The sequence below is a fragment of the Pleurodeles waltl genome, chromosome 2_2, assembly GCF_031143425.1.
Source record: "Pleurodeles waltl isolate 20211129_DDA chromosome 2_2, aPleWal1.hap1.20221129, whole genome shotgun sequence".
Classification (NCBI taxonomy): Eukaryota; Metazoa; Chordata; class Amphibia; order Caudata; family Salamandridae; genus Pleurodeles; species Pleurodeles waltl.
In genome coordinates, this window is record NC_090439.1 from 164,475,985 (window position 1) to 164,491,364 (window position 15,380).

General features: G+C 41.9%; 1 long non-coding RNA gene across 1 annotated transcript; it reads right to left on the reverse strand.

The window, feature by feature from the left end:
- Positions 1–9,910: 9,910 nt before the first annotated feature.
- Positions 9,911–15,056, reverse strand: LOC138281247 (uncharacterized). Its single transcript, XR_011200891.1, has 3 exons — positions 14,926–15,056; positions 10,735–10,835; positions 9,911–10,037 (listed from the first exon to the last, which is right to left on the reverse strand). It is a non-coding gene; the product is annotated as an uncharacterized lncRNA (long non-coding RNA).
- Between the last annotated feature and the right edge of the window lie 324 nt (positions 15,057–15,380).

Here is a 15,380-nt window from a genome sequence, read left to right on the forward strand (position 1 = left end):
TCACTCAACACACAGCAAGATAACTTTTTTAACCAATACATGGGGCACGTTTTGTGTAGTCAGAGACAGTTAAAAGAACATGTTTTTATGATAAGTAGTTAAGTAAAGAACTATTTTGAGTAGTATTATTTGTGCATTATTTTTACACAGTGCAGTAAAAGCTGTCGGCCAATGACTGCTGAAACGTAAACATTTCAACAAACTGGAGTGCATTTCCTGTTTTTGTAAACTGCATTCAGAAATACTAATGAAGTATTTGATGTACATTTTGAAACTCGTAGCAATTTCAGGCTGAGCAGCTCATCATTTAGGTATCTATTGATCTTCAATCTACTCTGATGCGCTATGCCATATACATTTTTCTAGTATCTGTAGTTAGCCATAGAATGCACCGAATCAGGCCATATGGGTCGCAGAAGGGGGATACCTGTATGGAAAATAAGGAGGATGATTAGGGGTACAAAGCATGAAGACGTGGCTTCTAGAACACAGTGAGTGGACATCTGTGAGCCCTTGGAAATGGCAATTATTGTTGGGGTTGGTATAGAGTGGGGAGTGATTATGATTCTGGTAGCTAATCTTGAGCTAGAACCAGGTTCTGGATTGGTCCAAGCAAAACATCCATGAATTGACACCAGAATACACTTAGCATTAAACACACTCGTACCAGCATCATGGCAGCAGCCTTCCAGGCAGGAGGGCCTCAAGACTCGTTTCTTCAGCTTAATGACTGGCTGCTAATAATTCACTTCCCAGGTAATCAGTAATTTCTTTTGTTTCAATTGAGTCGTCAATGTGGCCAGTTTTTGGAGTTCAAACACAACCCCCTGGACATTGAGGGATAGATGTACTAAAATTTCATGAAACGCAGTGCAAAAACCCTAGGTCCTGCACCGCATTGCGTGAATTAGCAGCACAGTCCTGCTCTCTTTCCAGTGCTGGTACACAAGCAGGATGTCTATAGTCCCACAGATTATGGGGCAAATATGTTTTTGCCGTGTCTAGTGCAGATTTTGTACTGGTAGGGTAACCGTCTAGTAAAAAATACTATGCCTAGGCAAACCTTAAAATTTGTCCCACACAAGCAAAGTTGGAAAGGTTTGGAGAAATGTGTCTGTTTAACGCCAGCTTCAAAAGGGTGTTATTTGTTGGTGTAAAGCAGTGTCTACAAATGTTAATAGATAGGACTTGAGTCAAAAACTAGGGGTGGTTGCAGGGGAACGCTAATGTGCCACCCATCTTCGTGCCTTGACACAAAGCAGTGCAAGCACTACTTTGCATTACTGTAGGGTTACTGAGCAGTGCAAATGAAGTTTTGCACTAGAAAGTAAATCCCAAGTGAACATTTTGCAACGGTTTGCAACCCCTTTGTGAAGCAAACCCGGTAAAACATATAAGGAAATCTGCTCCTCAGTATTTGCCACCAAATTCCATCCATCAAAGCAAAAAATACGCTCAGACTATCACACTGCAAGATGGCAAAAGTAATTTGAAAATGTTTTGACGTCTTAAAGCTGATAGTAGATCTACATGTGATTTATGGTATGCCAGGGGCATGTGTCATTACACTAATCATAACAATTTAAATAGCGCAGGATTTAAACTGAATTATTTTGTGGCACTTAGTAAAAAATGTATATTAACGTACTGCGTTATGTGACACTCAATGCAAATCTGTGACCGGTGTGTTGCAAAACTTGCTCTGCAGTAGGCACATTAAGCTTGTAAGCTATTATATGCTGACTCAAGCTTGTGTTCAGATTTTACACACACATTCTTCTACCAAGTGCAGTAACCACCTATACTAACTTGCCAGATACACATACATCTCTGCAGCATGTGCTTAAGACTCTATAGTAAAATGCATTCTGTTGGTAACCCATACAATACCACAGAAGAGGCTTACAACCTTTATTTCTTGTTGTCAATTTCCGGTGGGGGGGGAGGGGGTGTAAGGGTCTGCACAAATAGTGCATACGTGTTAGCAGACTATACACTAACTTTCACTGACTAGGTTCCTACTTGTGACACTGGTATTCATCAAGACTTTAGCCCCCATAAATACACTTCCTTTATGCCCTGGTCACCGTTTGCCCTGGTCACCGTTTGTGGGTTCCTCAAGTATATTTTTTACCATTTTCAGAATTAGTTTAGAGCATAATGACTGCACATGTGTAACACACAACAAAATTAACAAAATCTGCAAAATTCGTGAAAGTGCAAAGATGTTGCTAATGACCGGTAAGATGACAGAGAAACTTCATAAACTGCCTGGCTGCCAGTTACTTCGTATACTACTGGAGTATCGTGGACAAACTAGCATTCTATAAAACTATTTTAAGTAAAATATTGACTACCAGAATTTCGTGAAAATATTTATTGGTTAGTATAGATATACTATACTACAATTGGATATATCTACCTCGACAATTTACATCCTCAATATATTTGGATGTGGAATTAAGAATAGCAAATCTATAATTATTTATAAATACTTACCATAACAATATTTTAGTTCTCGATATTTAGGCCACTACATTTTTGTAATACAATATTTGTTTTGCCAGTTTTTTTACATACCACTAAACAGCTAGGATGCTGCTTCGATTGCAGGGCAGCCAGGTAAATAGAGAAACTTTGCTTTTTTTATTGTTGGGAAGTGTTAGGGTGTGGTTATTAACGGTTATGATGTGCATCCGTGAGTAGTGTGTGATCGTATGTTGAGGAACAAAGATGTCTGTGAAAGAGTTCTGTGTGTGGCATGGTCATGCACACACGCCTGGGTTGAGGAGGATGGTTCAACTGGAGGCGAGTAGGGGATATGTATCCCAAGGAATAGAGACTACACTCCCTGAGAGTTTACAAAATAGCAAGCTGCACATGTGTGCCACAAGTGCCTAAATCAATAGGAAGCAATTCAAATTTGGTTTGTGTGGAGTCAAAGCCCCGCTCCAGCCCCTATGCCACTTTCAAAGAAGTGGAAGGCTGTTAGAAATCTCTAATTGGCAGAGGTCTCGAGTTGGCAAAGGTATGCACCCTCTCCAAGTAGGGACCACAATCCTAGTCAGGGTAAGTCACAATACAACCTAAGTTATCCTGTGGTCACCATCCCATAGCTTTGCACAAAGCAGGCAGGCTTAACTTAGAAGGCAATGTGTAAAGTATTTGTGCAATAAATCAAACAGTAACGCAGTGAAAACACCACAAAAAATATTCAACACCTGTTTACGAAAATAGACAATAATCATCTGAATAAAGTAAGACCAACATGTCAAGAATCCAATGTACACAAGTAAAGATAGGAATTTTGCAAGATTAACTCTTAGTATAGAATTTAGAAACACAGTAGTTACAACTGAGGCTACTATGACATCTTGACGGAGTAGTTCCCAACCACCCGACACCACTGACGAGGAAGTGCAGGCTGATCACGGAGTTGCTTGGACCCCTGGCACAGTACCTTTGGTAAATGAGGAAACAAAGATGTAGCATGGCGTCGGGGAGATGAGCCGTCACTGGGGCTGGTGCGGCGTTGGTTCCTGGCTGTGGCTGCGAAGGTGAGGCATCAGTTCCTTACAGCTATCCAGGGGAGGGGAGGTGTTGGTTCCGCCCGGTTGCAGGAAGTGATGCGGCAGTAGCGAGGTGTCAGTTCCTTGTGACCCAGTGGGGTCGATGAGTCCAGCAGGTCAAGATGCAATGTGTCAACTGCGCAATGTTGCGATCACACTGCAGGACTTCAGCGGTGTTGTGGCGATGTCTGGCTTATCTTGCCAGCCGTGGTTGTTGCGTTCAGCGAGGACCACGGAGCTGAAGCAGGCATTGTTGCGGCGTCAGACAGCGGCACTGGTTCTTGAGTCGCTGAAGTTGGTGAACTAGTTAAGAGCTAATAGATAAAGTCTTTGTTGGCTCTGAGACTTCAGAACAGTTGGAAAGCTCAATCCACTTGTGGAGGAAGGCAGAGACCTTTAGGCAGAGTCAGGGAGCAGCAGGCACCAGGCAAACAATCAGAATAGCACTCCTTCTAGAAATGCAGTCCAGATGGGTCATTTGGGAAGCTCAGCAGTCCTTTTGTCAGAGTCCAGTTGTAGATCCAAAAGTGTCTGATTTGGTGGGGGTCACAGACCCAGTATATAAAAACCCAAAAGTGCATTTGAAGTGGAGGAAACTTTAAACAGTGGTTTTGAAGTGCACAAGTTCCCCTTTTCAACCCAGCCCTGTCTGCCAAGAGCCCTGTGGGGGGTTATCAGTCCTTTATGTGAGGGCAGGCCACTGGCCTATGAAGTGTAAGAGAGAGCCCCTCTACTCACCCTGCCCAGGGAAACACATCTGCATGCAGATAAATGCAGATGCAGCTGAGCATCCAGTGTTTATGGTTGTCTGGGTAGAATGCAGACAACCAACACAGACCAGACGTGGACTGGAGACAGGCTATAAGGCACAGATGGCAGTAAGTGCATGTAAATGCCTACTTTCTAAAAGTGGCATTTCTGAAATAGTAATGTAAAACCCAACTTCACCAGTAAGTATGATTTCTTACTGCCATGCCAACCATACCAAATATGACAAGCCTATTCCTCTCAGATCAGAAATTACCACTGTTATACCTGACAGCCATAGGGTAGTCATCCCCTAACTTTTTGCCTGCCTCCTTCCATTTTTTTGGCCCTGTGTTTGCTGGTTTTGGGTTCTCTGCACTTTATCACTGCTGACAAGTGCTAAAGTGCATGTGTTCTCTCCCCTAAACATGGTAACATTGGTTCCTACCCAATTGGCATATTTTATTTACTTGTAAGTCCCTAGTAAAGTCCATTAGAGGTGCCCAGGGCCTGTAAATTAAATGATACTAGTGGGCCTGCAGCCCTGATTGTGCCACCCACATAATTAGCCCCTTAACCATGTCTCAGGACTGCCGTTGCAAAGCCTGTGTCTGCGGTTTCACCGCCACTTCAATTTGGCATTTAAAACTACTTGCCAAGCCTTAAACTCCCCTTTTTCTACATATATACGTCACCCATAAGGTAGGTCCTAGGTAACCCATAGTGCAGGGTGCTATGTAAAGTAAAAGGCTATGTGTTTTGCATGTCCTGGTAGTGAAAAACTCACAAATGTGTTTTCTACTACTGTGAGGCCTGCTCCTCTCATAGACTAGCATTAGAACTGCCCTCATATACTTTTAAGTGGTAGATTCTGATCTGGAAGGAGTAGCCCTGTCATATTTAGTATTGCCAGAATGGTAATAGAAAATCCGGCTTACTGGTGAAGAAGGATTTAGTATTACTATTTCAGAAATTGGGCATTTCCCTGCACTTACTGCTATCTGTGCCTTACAGCTCTGGAAGGGTGGAGGGGCTCTCTCTTACATGTCAAAGGCTAGTGTGCTCTCCTCACACAAAGGACTGATAACCCCCCCACAGGGATCCTGGCAGAAAGGACTGGGCTGAAAGTGTAACCTGTGCACTTCAAAACCACTCTTTGAAGTTTCCCGCACTTCAAAGGCATTTTGGGGTATATAAAGTGGGTCTCTGACCCAACCAAATCAAACACTTCTGGATCTACACCTGAACTCTGTCAGAGGAACTGTCTGGCTGCCTAAAGGACTCATCTGGACTGCTTTGCTGAGAAGGACTGCTGCCCTGCTTGTTGCCCTGATGCCTGCTGGCTTCTGACTTTACTGGAAGGACTCTGCCTTTCCCCCCAGAAGAGCTCTCCAAGGGCTTGGATTGATCTTGCCTCCTGTTCTGAAGTCTCAGAAACAACCAAGACTTCATCTACTAGCTTCTAACTAGTTTTCTGACTTCAGCGACTCCAGGAATGACTTCAGGAACTCCAGCACAGAAGCCGCTGGCCGACGCCACACGGCTGCTTGCTCTGGCTCAGTTGTCCTCGCTGATGTCGCTGGAATGCTGCTGACGTCCCACAGTGTGATTGCAACACTGTGAAGTCAACACATTGTGTCTTGACCGACTGGATCCATCAACCCCGCCAGGTCACCAGGAACTGACGTCTCGCCACCAACACTGCACCAGCTCCCCCTGCAACTTGATGGAACTGATGCCTTCCCTCTCCCTCCCTCGCAGGGCAGAACTGATGCCTCACCTCCCCGGATGCTGTAGGGGACTGATGCTGCACTGGCTCCAGCGACCCATCACCACTTCGCGCAATGTCTTTGTTTCCATAGGTACTGTACCTGGGGGTCCATGCGACTCCGTGACTGGCGCCTGTAGCGTCAGAGTATTGGGAACGGCCCTGTTAATGACGCTGTGATAACCCCAGTTAGAGCTATTGTGTTTCTATGCGCTTTAGTGGGATTAAATCTTTAAAATTTCATAACTTTGCTTGTGTACATTGGATTTTCATTGTTTGTACCTTATTTTATTCAGATAAATATTGTCCATTTTTTTAACCCGTGCGGTGTATTTTTTTGGTGTTTTCACTGTGCTACTGTATGATTTATTACACAAATACTGTATACATTGCCTTCTAAGTAAAGCCTGACTGCTCAGTGCCAAGCTACCAGAGGGTTGGCACAGGATAATTTGGATCGTGTTGTGACTTACCCTGACTAGGATGGTGGTCCCTACTCGAACAAGGGTGTATACCTCTGCCAACGAGAGACCTCAATTTCTAACAACCACTTAAAAGCATATAAGGGAATCTCTAATGCTGACCTATGAGAAGAGCAGGCTTTACAGTAGTGAAAAACAACTTTGGGAGTTTTTTCACTACCAGAACATGTAAAACTTATAAGTACATGCCCTGCCTTTTACTTAAATAGCACCCTGCCCTATTGGTTACCAAGAGCCTACCTTAGGGGTGACTTATATGGAAGAAAAGGGGAAGTTAAGGCTTGGCAAGTAGTTTTAAATGCCAAGTCGAAGTGGCAGTGAAACTGCACACAGGCCTAGCAATGGCAGACCTGAGACATGGTTAAGGGGCTGGTTGTGTGGGTGGAACAATCAGTGCTGCATGCACACTAGCAGTATTTAATTTACATGCCCTGGGTACATGTAGTGCACATAACTAGGGTCTTACTTGTAAATTAAATATGCCAAATGGGTATGAGCTAGTGTTACCATGTTTAGGTGAGAGAGCACAAGCACTTTAGCACTGGTCAGCAGTAGTAAAGAGAACCAAGTCCTAAAACCAGCTAAAAGGAGATCAGAAAAATGGAGTGAGGGAGGCAAAAAGTTGGGGGAAGATTACCTTCAGGCTATCAGGTCTAAAAAAGGCCCTGCAGAGGAGAGCACTCGAACAGCCCATGAGAATCTATTGGCAAGGCTGAAAGAAGAAATACTGTGCCATAACGCAACATCAATACAAGACGGAACACTAAAGGCAGTGACAACCAGGTATAATGCAAAAAGCTAAATGCAACAATTACGAGAAATGGAACAGCTACCCACAGTCAAGAAAGAAGACAATGATACATGATTTCAGTTCAGGCGTGAAGAGTGCCCGAGAGTCTCAGACGGTAAGTCCTTGAACTGGCCCATGAAGGGCATCATGGCATTGTAGCCCCCAGAAGAGCTCTAAGAGACTGAGGGGGTTATTCCAACTTTGGAGGAAGTGGTAATCCGTCCCAAAAGTGACGGTAAAGTGACGGATATACCACCAGCCGTATTACGAGTCCATTATATCCTATGGAACTCGTAATACGGCTGGTGGTAAATCCGTCACATTTGGGACGGATTACCACCTCCTCCAAAGTTGGAATAACCCCCTGAGTGTGGTTCCCCCCGCTTAGAAGGACGAGTTGAGAAGGAACTAGAAGAGTTTAATCTTTGCAGGTGCTTTTTCCCAAAAGCAACATAGCATCCAGTGACAATGTCTGACCTCCCTGCAAAAGTTTGTCAAAAAGTTGCAGTTTACTTTTTTTGGGCCCTAAGGGAGTGGATATCATCTCATGGTAGTCATTGAATAGTACTCATGTTTTCCTTAGTAGAAGGGCTGGCTTTAGCGCTGGTAGCCCTGGTGCAGCAGTCTTTTTTGGTGCCTCCCACCCCTTGACCAACTCCTCAAACTCACTCACTACCACCTGGCAAAAGTGCACTTCATCTCTCTACAGCCCTTCTCACATACATTTCATTTGTTTTAAAGCGCTGGTAAAGGCTGGCTTTACTAATCCACTTAGCTATCCACATAAAATACAGTTCTGTTCTTTGCAGCAGGCATATTAACTGTCTGCGCTAATTTATGGCGAGTCAAAACTACCATTGGACAAAACCCAGATCTCTCTCTCTAGCAAGAGTTATCTTGACATTTTAATTGCTTCCTGAAGGCTGGACGCACAAGGAACTTTTCAGCAGGTGCTTTTCAATCGCAAGTTTCATGAGTTATTGTTAAACTCAGTGCCCCACTGAGGTCAGTGACCCCCCCATCCAGGTCAGCACCCAGTGTGGTCACACCAGTTGTCCTGTCCTAAAGCAGGCCCTGAGTAGAACAGTTATTATCAACAACCCAAGACAAGATTATTGAGTGGCTGGATGACAACTTTGTACCATGGGGTGTCCCTGCCATTCTCAAATCTGACAATGGTCTGCCATTCAGTAGCAAAGAATTAAAGGAGTTTCCAATCATGCTAAATGTCAAGCATTAAAAGAGTACAAACCTGTGGCCACAAGCCAATGGTGTTGTTGAATGATTCATGGATACCCTGAAACCCGTGAGTCAACAAACATTGATGGAGGGAATCAAGTTAAACTAGGCCCTGTGTCAAGCCCTCCAGGCTTATAGTTCAAGTCCCTATTCCACAACTGGTTAGAGTACTGCCACCTTCCCAAGTCAAAAAGGAAGATCTTCCTGGAGTCATTCTGAAGTCATCCGATGACCCCAGCTGGGCTATTCCTGTAATGATCTGATGAAGTCATCCCAAACCATCCTGAAGTATGTGTATAGGCCGAAATATTTAAATGAGATGACTCTACAGTCATCACAAAAACTACTCTGGGATGGTATCCTGATTACTTCATTTGAATATGCGTGATGATCTTTTACTACTCCAGGAACACCAACTGACAACCTCAGGATGAGTGTTAATTACTACAGGATGATTCCACGACAACTTCACAATGACTGAGGATTACTCTAGGATGTTTCCAGGACAACTTTTGGATGACTGTGAATTATTTTAGGATGACTCCATGACAACTTTAGAATGAGTATGGATTATTCCAGGGGGATTACAGGAAAACTTTAGCATGAGTGTGATTTACTATAGGATGTCTTAATGACAACTGCAGGGGGAGAGTGAATTACCCCTGGATGATTCCAGGAAATATTTTGATGGCTGTTGGTAACCAATGAATGATTTATTATCGAGTGAGGATTGTAATACTCACTGCAGATTCTATTATATTCATTCTATGGTCACATTTTCTCAAATCTAGTGTCCATCAAGTACTTTAGATCAATTAATCTGTTGCTAAACAAGTACTGTACAAAAGGGAATTGTGTTTGAATGTAAGAAATGGGCCTTGTTTATACATTCCAATCAAATCTAAGGAACTAATAAGCAGCTAAAATTAAACTATGGCTGTGGCATAATACTTTATTTTCTGGGCAATAAAAGGTGGTGGTGGGTGGTATAAAATAAATCTGAGGTACGAATTAGATAGAATACAACACACTTTGAATCCAAAAGAAGCCTTTTAATTTCTGATACTCCCTAATATTTAGTAGACATTGCCTTCATTTGTGTATAAGATATTACCTGACATTTTTCTAATATTGTGATAAGTGGGACAAGACTAAACAAAACAGAGGTTGAAATAAAATGGATCCAAAATGACTTCTACATTCATTTTATTCAAGTGAAACACATACCTGGTCCCAAAAGGGCTCAGGTTACCATAAAATAGAACAGTAAAAGTAGACAAGAAATGGTCAATTAAAACCGGTACTTCGTTGTTTGCTTCTAGATTTGCTGGTTTCTTCAGTTCTCATCTGGCAAGGAAGATCTTTATGGCAAGATTTCACTGCATCGTTTTGATGTTCATGGTTGGCCAGCTTTTGTCGATTGTACACAGATTTCATAAACTCTGAAAGGATAAAAAAAACATAGATAAGGATTTTTTTCCAAAGAGGGCATTATCTTAAAAATGCAACAAGGCCATAATCTTCCAACAGTCAGTACAGTTTGTTTATGGTGAGTGGTCACAGGAGCACAGGTGACATTAGGTCATTAGTCATGGAGGAGAAAGAAAATTTCAATTTCTGAACTGAGATAGAGAAAGAAGTAGATTCAGAAGATCAATCCCATACTTACGAGGGTGTAGCTCAGGGGTCTTCAAACTGTGTGTGGGGGGATTGGGGAGGGGGGGCAGGTTCTGGCCAAAAAAGGCATTATGCAGATAACAGGACTTTGTTTTAAGCAGAAAAATATGTATTGCATTTTTAAAAAGGTAACAGAACTTAACTGCAATGTTTAAATAAGCCCAGACACTTTTAAACATAGCCTACTTAATAGAATAATGTTGAACAATTCAGAGGCGGGCCAGATTTTTTTTTTTTTATCGTACAGGGGATGGGGGGTGTTAAAAAGTTTGAAAACCACTGGGACCACGTGTACCTAAAGGCAATTAAGACATTTGAGCTACCCTTTATTAACGCCAACCGTTTCTTCATCTAGGGCAGAAATTCCAACATGAGCCTTAGTGACACCTTTGCCACATTTGTTTGGTAAAAATGTATTTTACTCAAACCTGTGAGGAGAAAACTTGCACTATCCAAACATACCTGCCCTTTTTCACCAGCTTGCGCAGTCCTCTCTTTTGGGTAAGGTCGCGTCTCTATGAGGAAGGATCAGTGGAATCTTCCATAATTACCTGCACATCAGCCTGCAGATAGCCACACAGAGTATTAATATACATGCCATCATGCTAGTTTAAACAAAATGTTAAAATATAAAGTGGTAGTCTGTGGATAATGATCTGTCATCTAGGCATATCTCACCTAACAGTGTAAAATTATGTTTTTAAAACCATAAAAACAAACAAATTAGATATGTCTGAGATATTTCCACACTAATACTTTCAGATTGTAACACAGAAATAATATACCAAAGGAAAATAAAAATGTAAAGCAAGCCACCCTTTGTATTGCAAATGACCCCTTGAATATTTTTGATGATGTCGAGGATTTTTTGTTTGATGTTTGACCTTGTCAATGCAGACTGCTGCCTGCAAACGATTTATAGGCGTCTACTTTCAGCATGTGCCATACACCTGTGCTATAATAAAATGGAAATAAATAATTTCAAGTGAGTAGATTTGAGAAACACAAACGTATTTTTGGGCTGTACAGATATAAAAAAGTGGTATAGATTTGGTTGTTGTGATATATATACATATGTAAAAAATTAGTTGCCATCTATCTGGTCAAAATAGAATATATTTTTCTTAGCTTTTAGACAGTAATCTCAGATTGTACATCTCTCACTTTTACTCGTGAAAGTATACACTCTTCTTTCATACAGGCACAGGCATTCTCTCCATTAATGATTGACGAGTCATGCATAATTTCATTAAGGAGAAAGCGGCTTTATCCCAGTGTGAAATTATGCACTTTCAGTTACAAATGATCGGTCTACCCTGTCCTAAAAAATAAAAAAAATAAAAAGAGAAACCAGTGAACATAAAACCACTTCTACGCAACTGTTTATAATATGTAATTTTCACTTGTTCATATATATATTTTTAAACATTATGTTACAAGTGCTCTGCAGTCTAGACAGTTAATGAACTACATTTATTCTGTACTACAAGAAAGGATTAATTCCTAAAAAGGATGCCTTGGTCACAATGCAAAGTAGAATATGCATACAGACTTACTCTATGTAGTTCTGTGTAATTGATGCGCTTATAAATTTCAGCTTTCGTGATGGCCGCCACTCTCACAGCTGACGAATTGGCCTTGAAGGTGAGCAGGATGGTGCACCTCAGTGTTTATAGATCCAGCATAAATTTCACTGCAGGGCAGGTCATTTATTGATGAACGTAGCCAGATCTGGGTTTCGAAAAACTGAGGGGCATATTCACAAACTGCATTTTCTAATATATTTTGAAGTACTACAAAATGCTATTCACAAACTGATGCGCAGTGTTTATGCCTCTCCTATCTTTTTCTGTACAGAGGTCTCACCTTCCTCCCTCCAAAAACCCTGCCCTGGCTTCAGACTCTCCACACACATAAGTATACATATTAATAGTAAATGTGGGAGGGATAGAGGGGAGTGGCTGGAAAATGGGAAATACTACTGGGGGGATAGGAAAGACTAAGGGGTTTAGGCAGGGAAGTGTAACCACCACTTTGGCCCTATAAGCATCCTACTGGGTGTGCACACAGCCCAGGGGAAATGAGACACAAGGTGTCTTGTAACTGTACTTCCTCCTCTTCCCATCGTCAGGGTTGCTGGTAAGGGCACGCCCTAGTACTTCTGACCTATCAAAATGCCTACTCCTCGGGCAAAAGATGAAAGCTGGCTTGGCTCCTCATATAAAACATAGATGAGTGGTCTATTCAGGATTGCCACTGGAACAGTATTTTACAGGCACCACCAGGAATTTTAGCTTTGAGTGCAGTGCCAATAATGATTTAAGTATTGCCAATTCATAGACTGGTATTTCTGCCTTCCCTGTCTGTGCAGCACTTTCTGCATGCAGCTTTGTAAAACTGATAACACTTTAAGTCATCTGAGCTTGATTTAGGAATTTGTCATAAGCCACTGCATTCTGTACATATAGTCCCAGTTTTATAATCTGCTAGACATCACTAGAAAGCACAGAATGCAAAAGATAACTTGCATGTGCTACCCATACATTGGTGTGAGAACTCAGAAGTCTGCTTGGTTCAGAAACAGGCAATGGAAAACAATACCACCACAAGCAGTGAGTACAGGCCCCGGTTAATGACATACGGTATTCAGTAGGCCTGGACAAAAGAAATAATGTTTCTTGTTTCTTCAAAGGATACTGCTAGCACGCACATCAATAACTACTTTGCTTGGTGGCCATGGATGGCCCTTTCTCCTAGTTATCCTTACTTAATCACCAGTCCAGAGGGGTGCTCAATGAAGACCACAATGAAAAGCTTTTAAGCCACTTTTCTAGCACTGGCCTTAACGAGATGGGTTTTCAACACTAAAATATTCAGCATTTTAAAGTAAGGTGACAGTGGTTAAAATGTAAATTGAATTACTACTTTGTGGAGGAAGGGTTGAGGAGATTGCTTGTGGATTGATGCAATCTGTCTTGAAAGTGCAGGTGTTGTGTCTATTTCGTGCAGGCTGGAAGTGTGCACAAATTCTGGACTAGGTTATATATGCATAAGAATATGTGCATGCTTGTGTCAGTGTGTGTGTTGCTTGTGGTAAAAGTAGAAATTAGTTCAGTGTCAGTAGGCTCTTGAGCTTGTATGTCGAACTATGCCTTTTAAAGTGTGTTCTACCACTAACCAAATGGCGCTAAAGAGACATTAGCAACAGAAAGCGCAAAATATGTGAAGGTGAGCAACAGCAAGTAAGACGTTTTGAGAGAACACTGGAGAGAAAAAAATGATCCAAAAATTATGTAGGAGACCAACATATTTCAACATTATTTTTTAACCACTTCCACATTTATACAGATATTTTCACTGAAGATATGATGGCCGACATATGCATTTTGAATAACTGATAGAGTGCGGGAGATCCAAACACATGTGTGGTTAACTTTGTGAAAAGGGGACCAGGGGCAGGAAAAGCTAGGCCCTTATCACTGACACCACTGAGCCCCTTACCATGGGTAAGACTGAAAATCAACGTCTCCAAAGCAAAGGGCATGAGTAATGAGCATAGTTGTAGATGCATTGTGTGATTTATTTAGTAAACCTTTAGTCTAATAAAAGTGCCATTCACAGCTACCCAAGAATCTAGGTAACAGTGGTAGGTGGAATGAATGGAAAGAAGGACACTATTATTGCCACCAGGTTTGTATCTCAGCAGCGACTGAAGAAAAGCTTTGCTTACAGCATAGCCTATGTGAGGTAGAAAAAATACAGGCATGTTGCTGGAAGACAGCCTCAAATCATGCCCTACAAAAAGCCACAGGACTGACTTCATTGTGAAAACCGTATAGACAGGGATTTCTAAAAATGCAGCCTATTCCTAATAAATTGATAGCACAAACGAGTATGCATAATTTCTGCAGGAACCACCGCATAGTAGCTCGAAAAGATGTGGCGTTATGGCCAGCCAGAACTGCTTTCCTTGGAACTAAAGAATCAGGATCCAGGCTCGGTGTCAGCGCAGCATTCACATCATGGCAAACAGGTCAGCTTCCCGTGCCTTAAGGAAAAACAAATGTTACCCGGTGTAATATAATGGATGCTCTTTTAAAGCGCTCCAATCCCTTTGGGTTGAGTTCAACTCCAAAAAAATAAAACAAAACATACCCTCGTCCTAATAGATTAAAAAACATACCCTCTTGCTAATAGAGACTAACAGTCTCTGAAAGGACGAAGGTATATTTTTTCCAGTTTTATGGAGCAGAACTTAACCCGAAGGGATTGGAGCGCAATTAATATACAGGCCCGAAAGGCCAAAAAGTTAAAGATATGCGATGCCTTTATTAACCATCAGAAAAAAGATAAACTACAATTCAGCTGTTGCTGATGGCATTAGGAGCAGGGGCGTGGAATGTTTACATTTTAAATGCCCAAATACGCAGCTGGCTAGATTTCATTAAAGTAAACCTTAATTGTGCTTATCTTAAATAGCTTCCCCTAGTCAGCCCACAATTGAACCAGGAAGAATACTCCGGGAGAATTAAATAACATTTCAGAAGCGACGCAATGCTAGAAGGAAAAATAACAACCACCCCCTCAATTGTTACCAGATGCCGCCATGTAAGAATGGAATCCATCCAACTATTTTGCTGATTATTCTTTTACCTCAAGGCAATTCGGAAAGAGGGGCTGACTGTGAAATCTTCGAGATGTTAGTTGCTGAATAATGCATTTTAAAAGGTCAAAAAAGAGCAATCCTTCTCCGTTTTCGAATATCTCTTTGTTTTCCCGACCGCATCCTCGCAGTTCCCTATACTGTCGGCACAGGCAGGTGACATTACTTCCTGTGTGACGTCCTTCCGGCACCACCGGATGTCCCCCCAAAAAACTTCAGAAGCTTGCTTGAAAAGCATAACATTTCATTGAGGGCAGCTGTACATTGGCGAACCAGTTGCACGGGGAGTAAAAGTGCAGAATTTCTTCTTCTTTCATCGCTAATGTTGAAGCAGCTGAAAAATAACTAATGTCTAAAAGCTCGGTTGATTATGCAAAATTTGATTTTTTTCTACCCTCTCCATTTAAGTACACTTGACATCCAAGTAAATAGTTTGACTACAGTA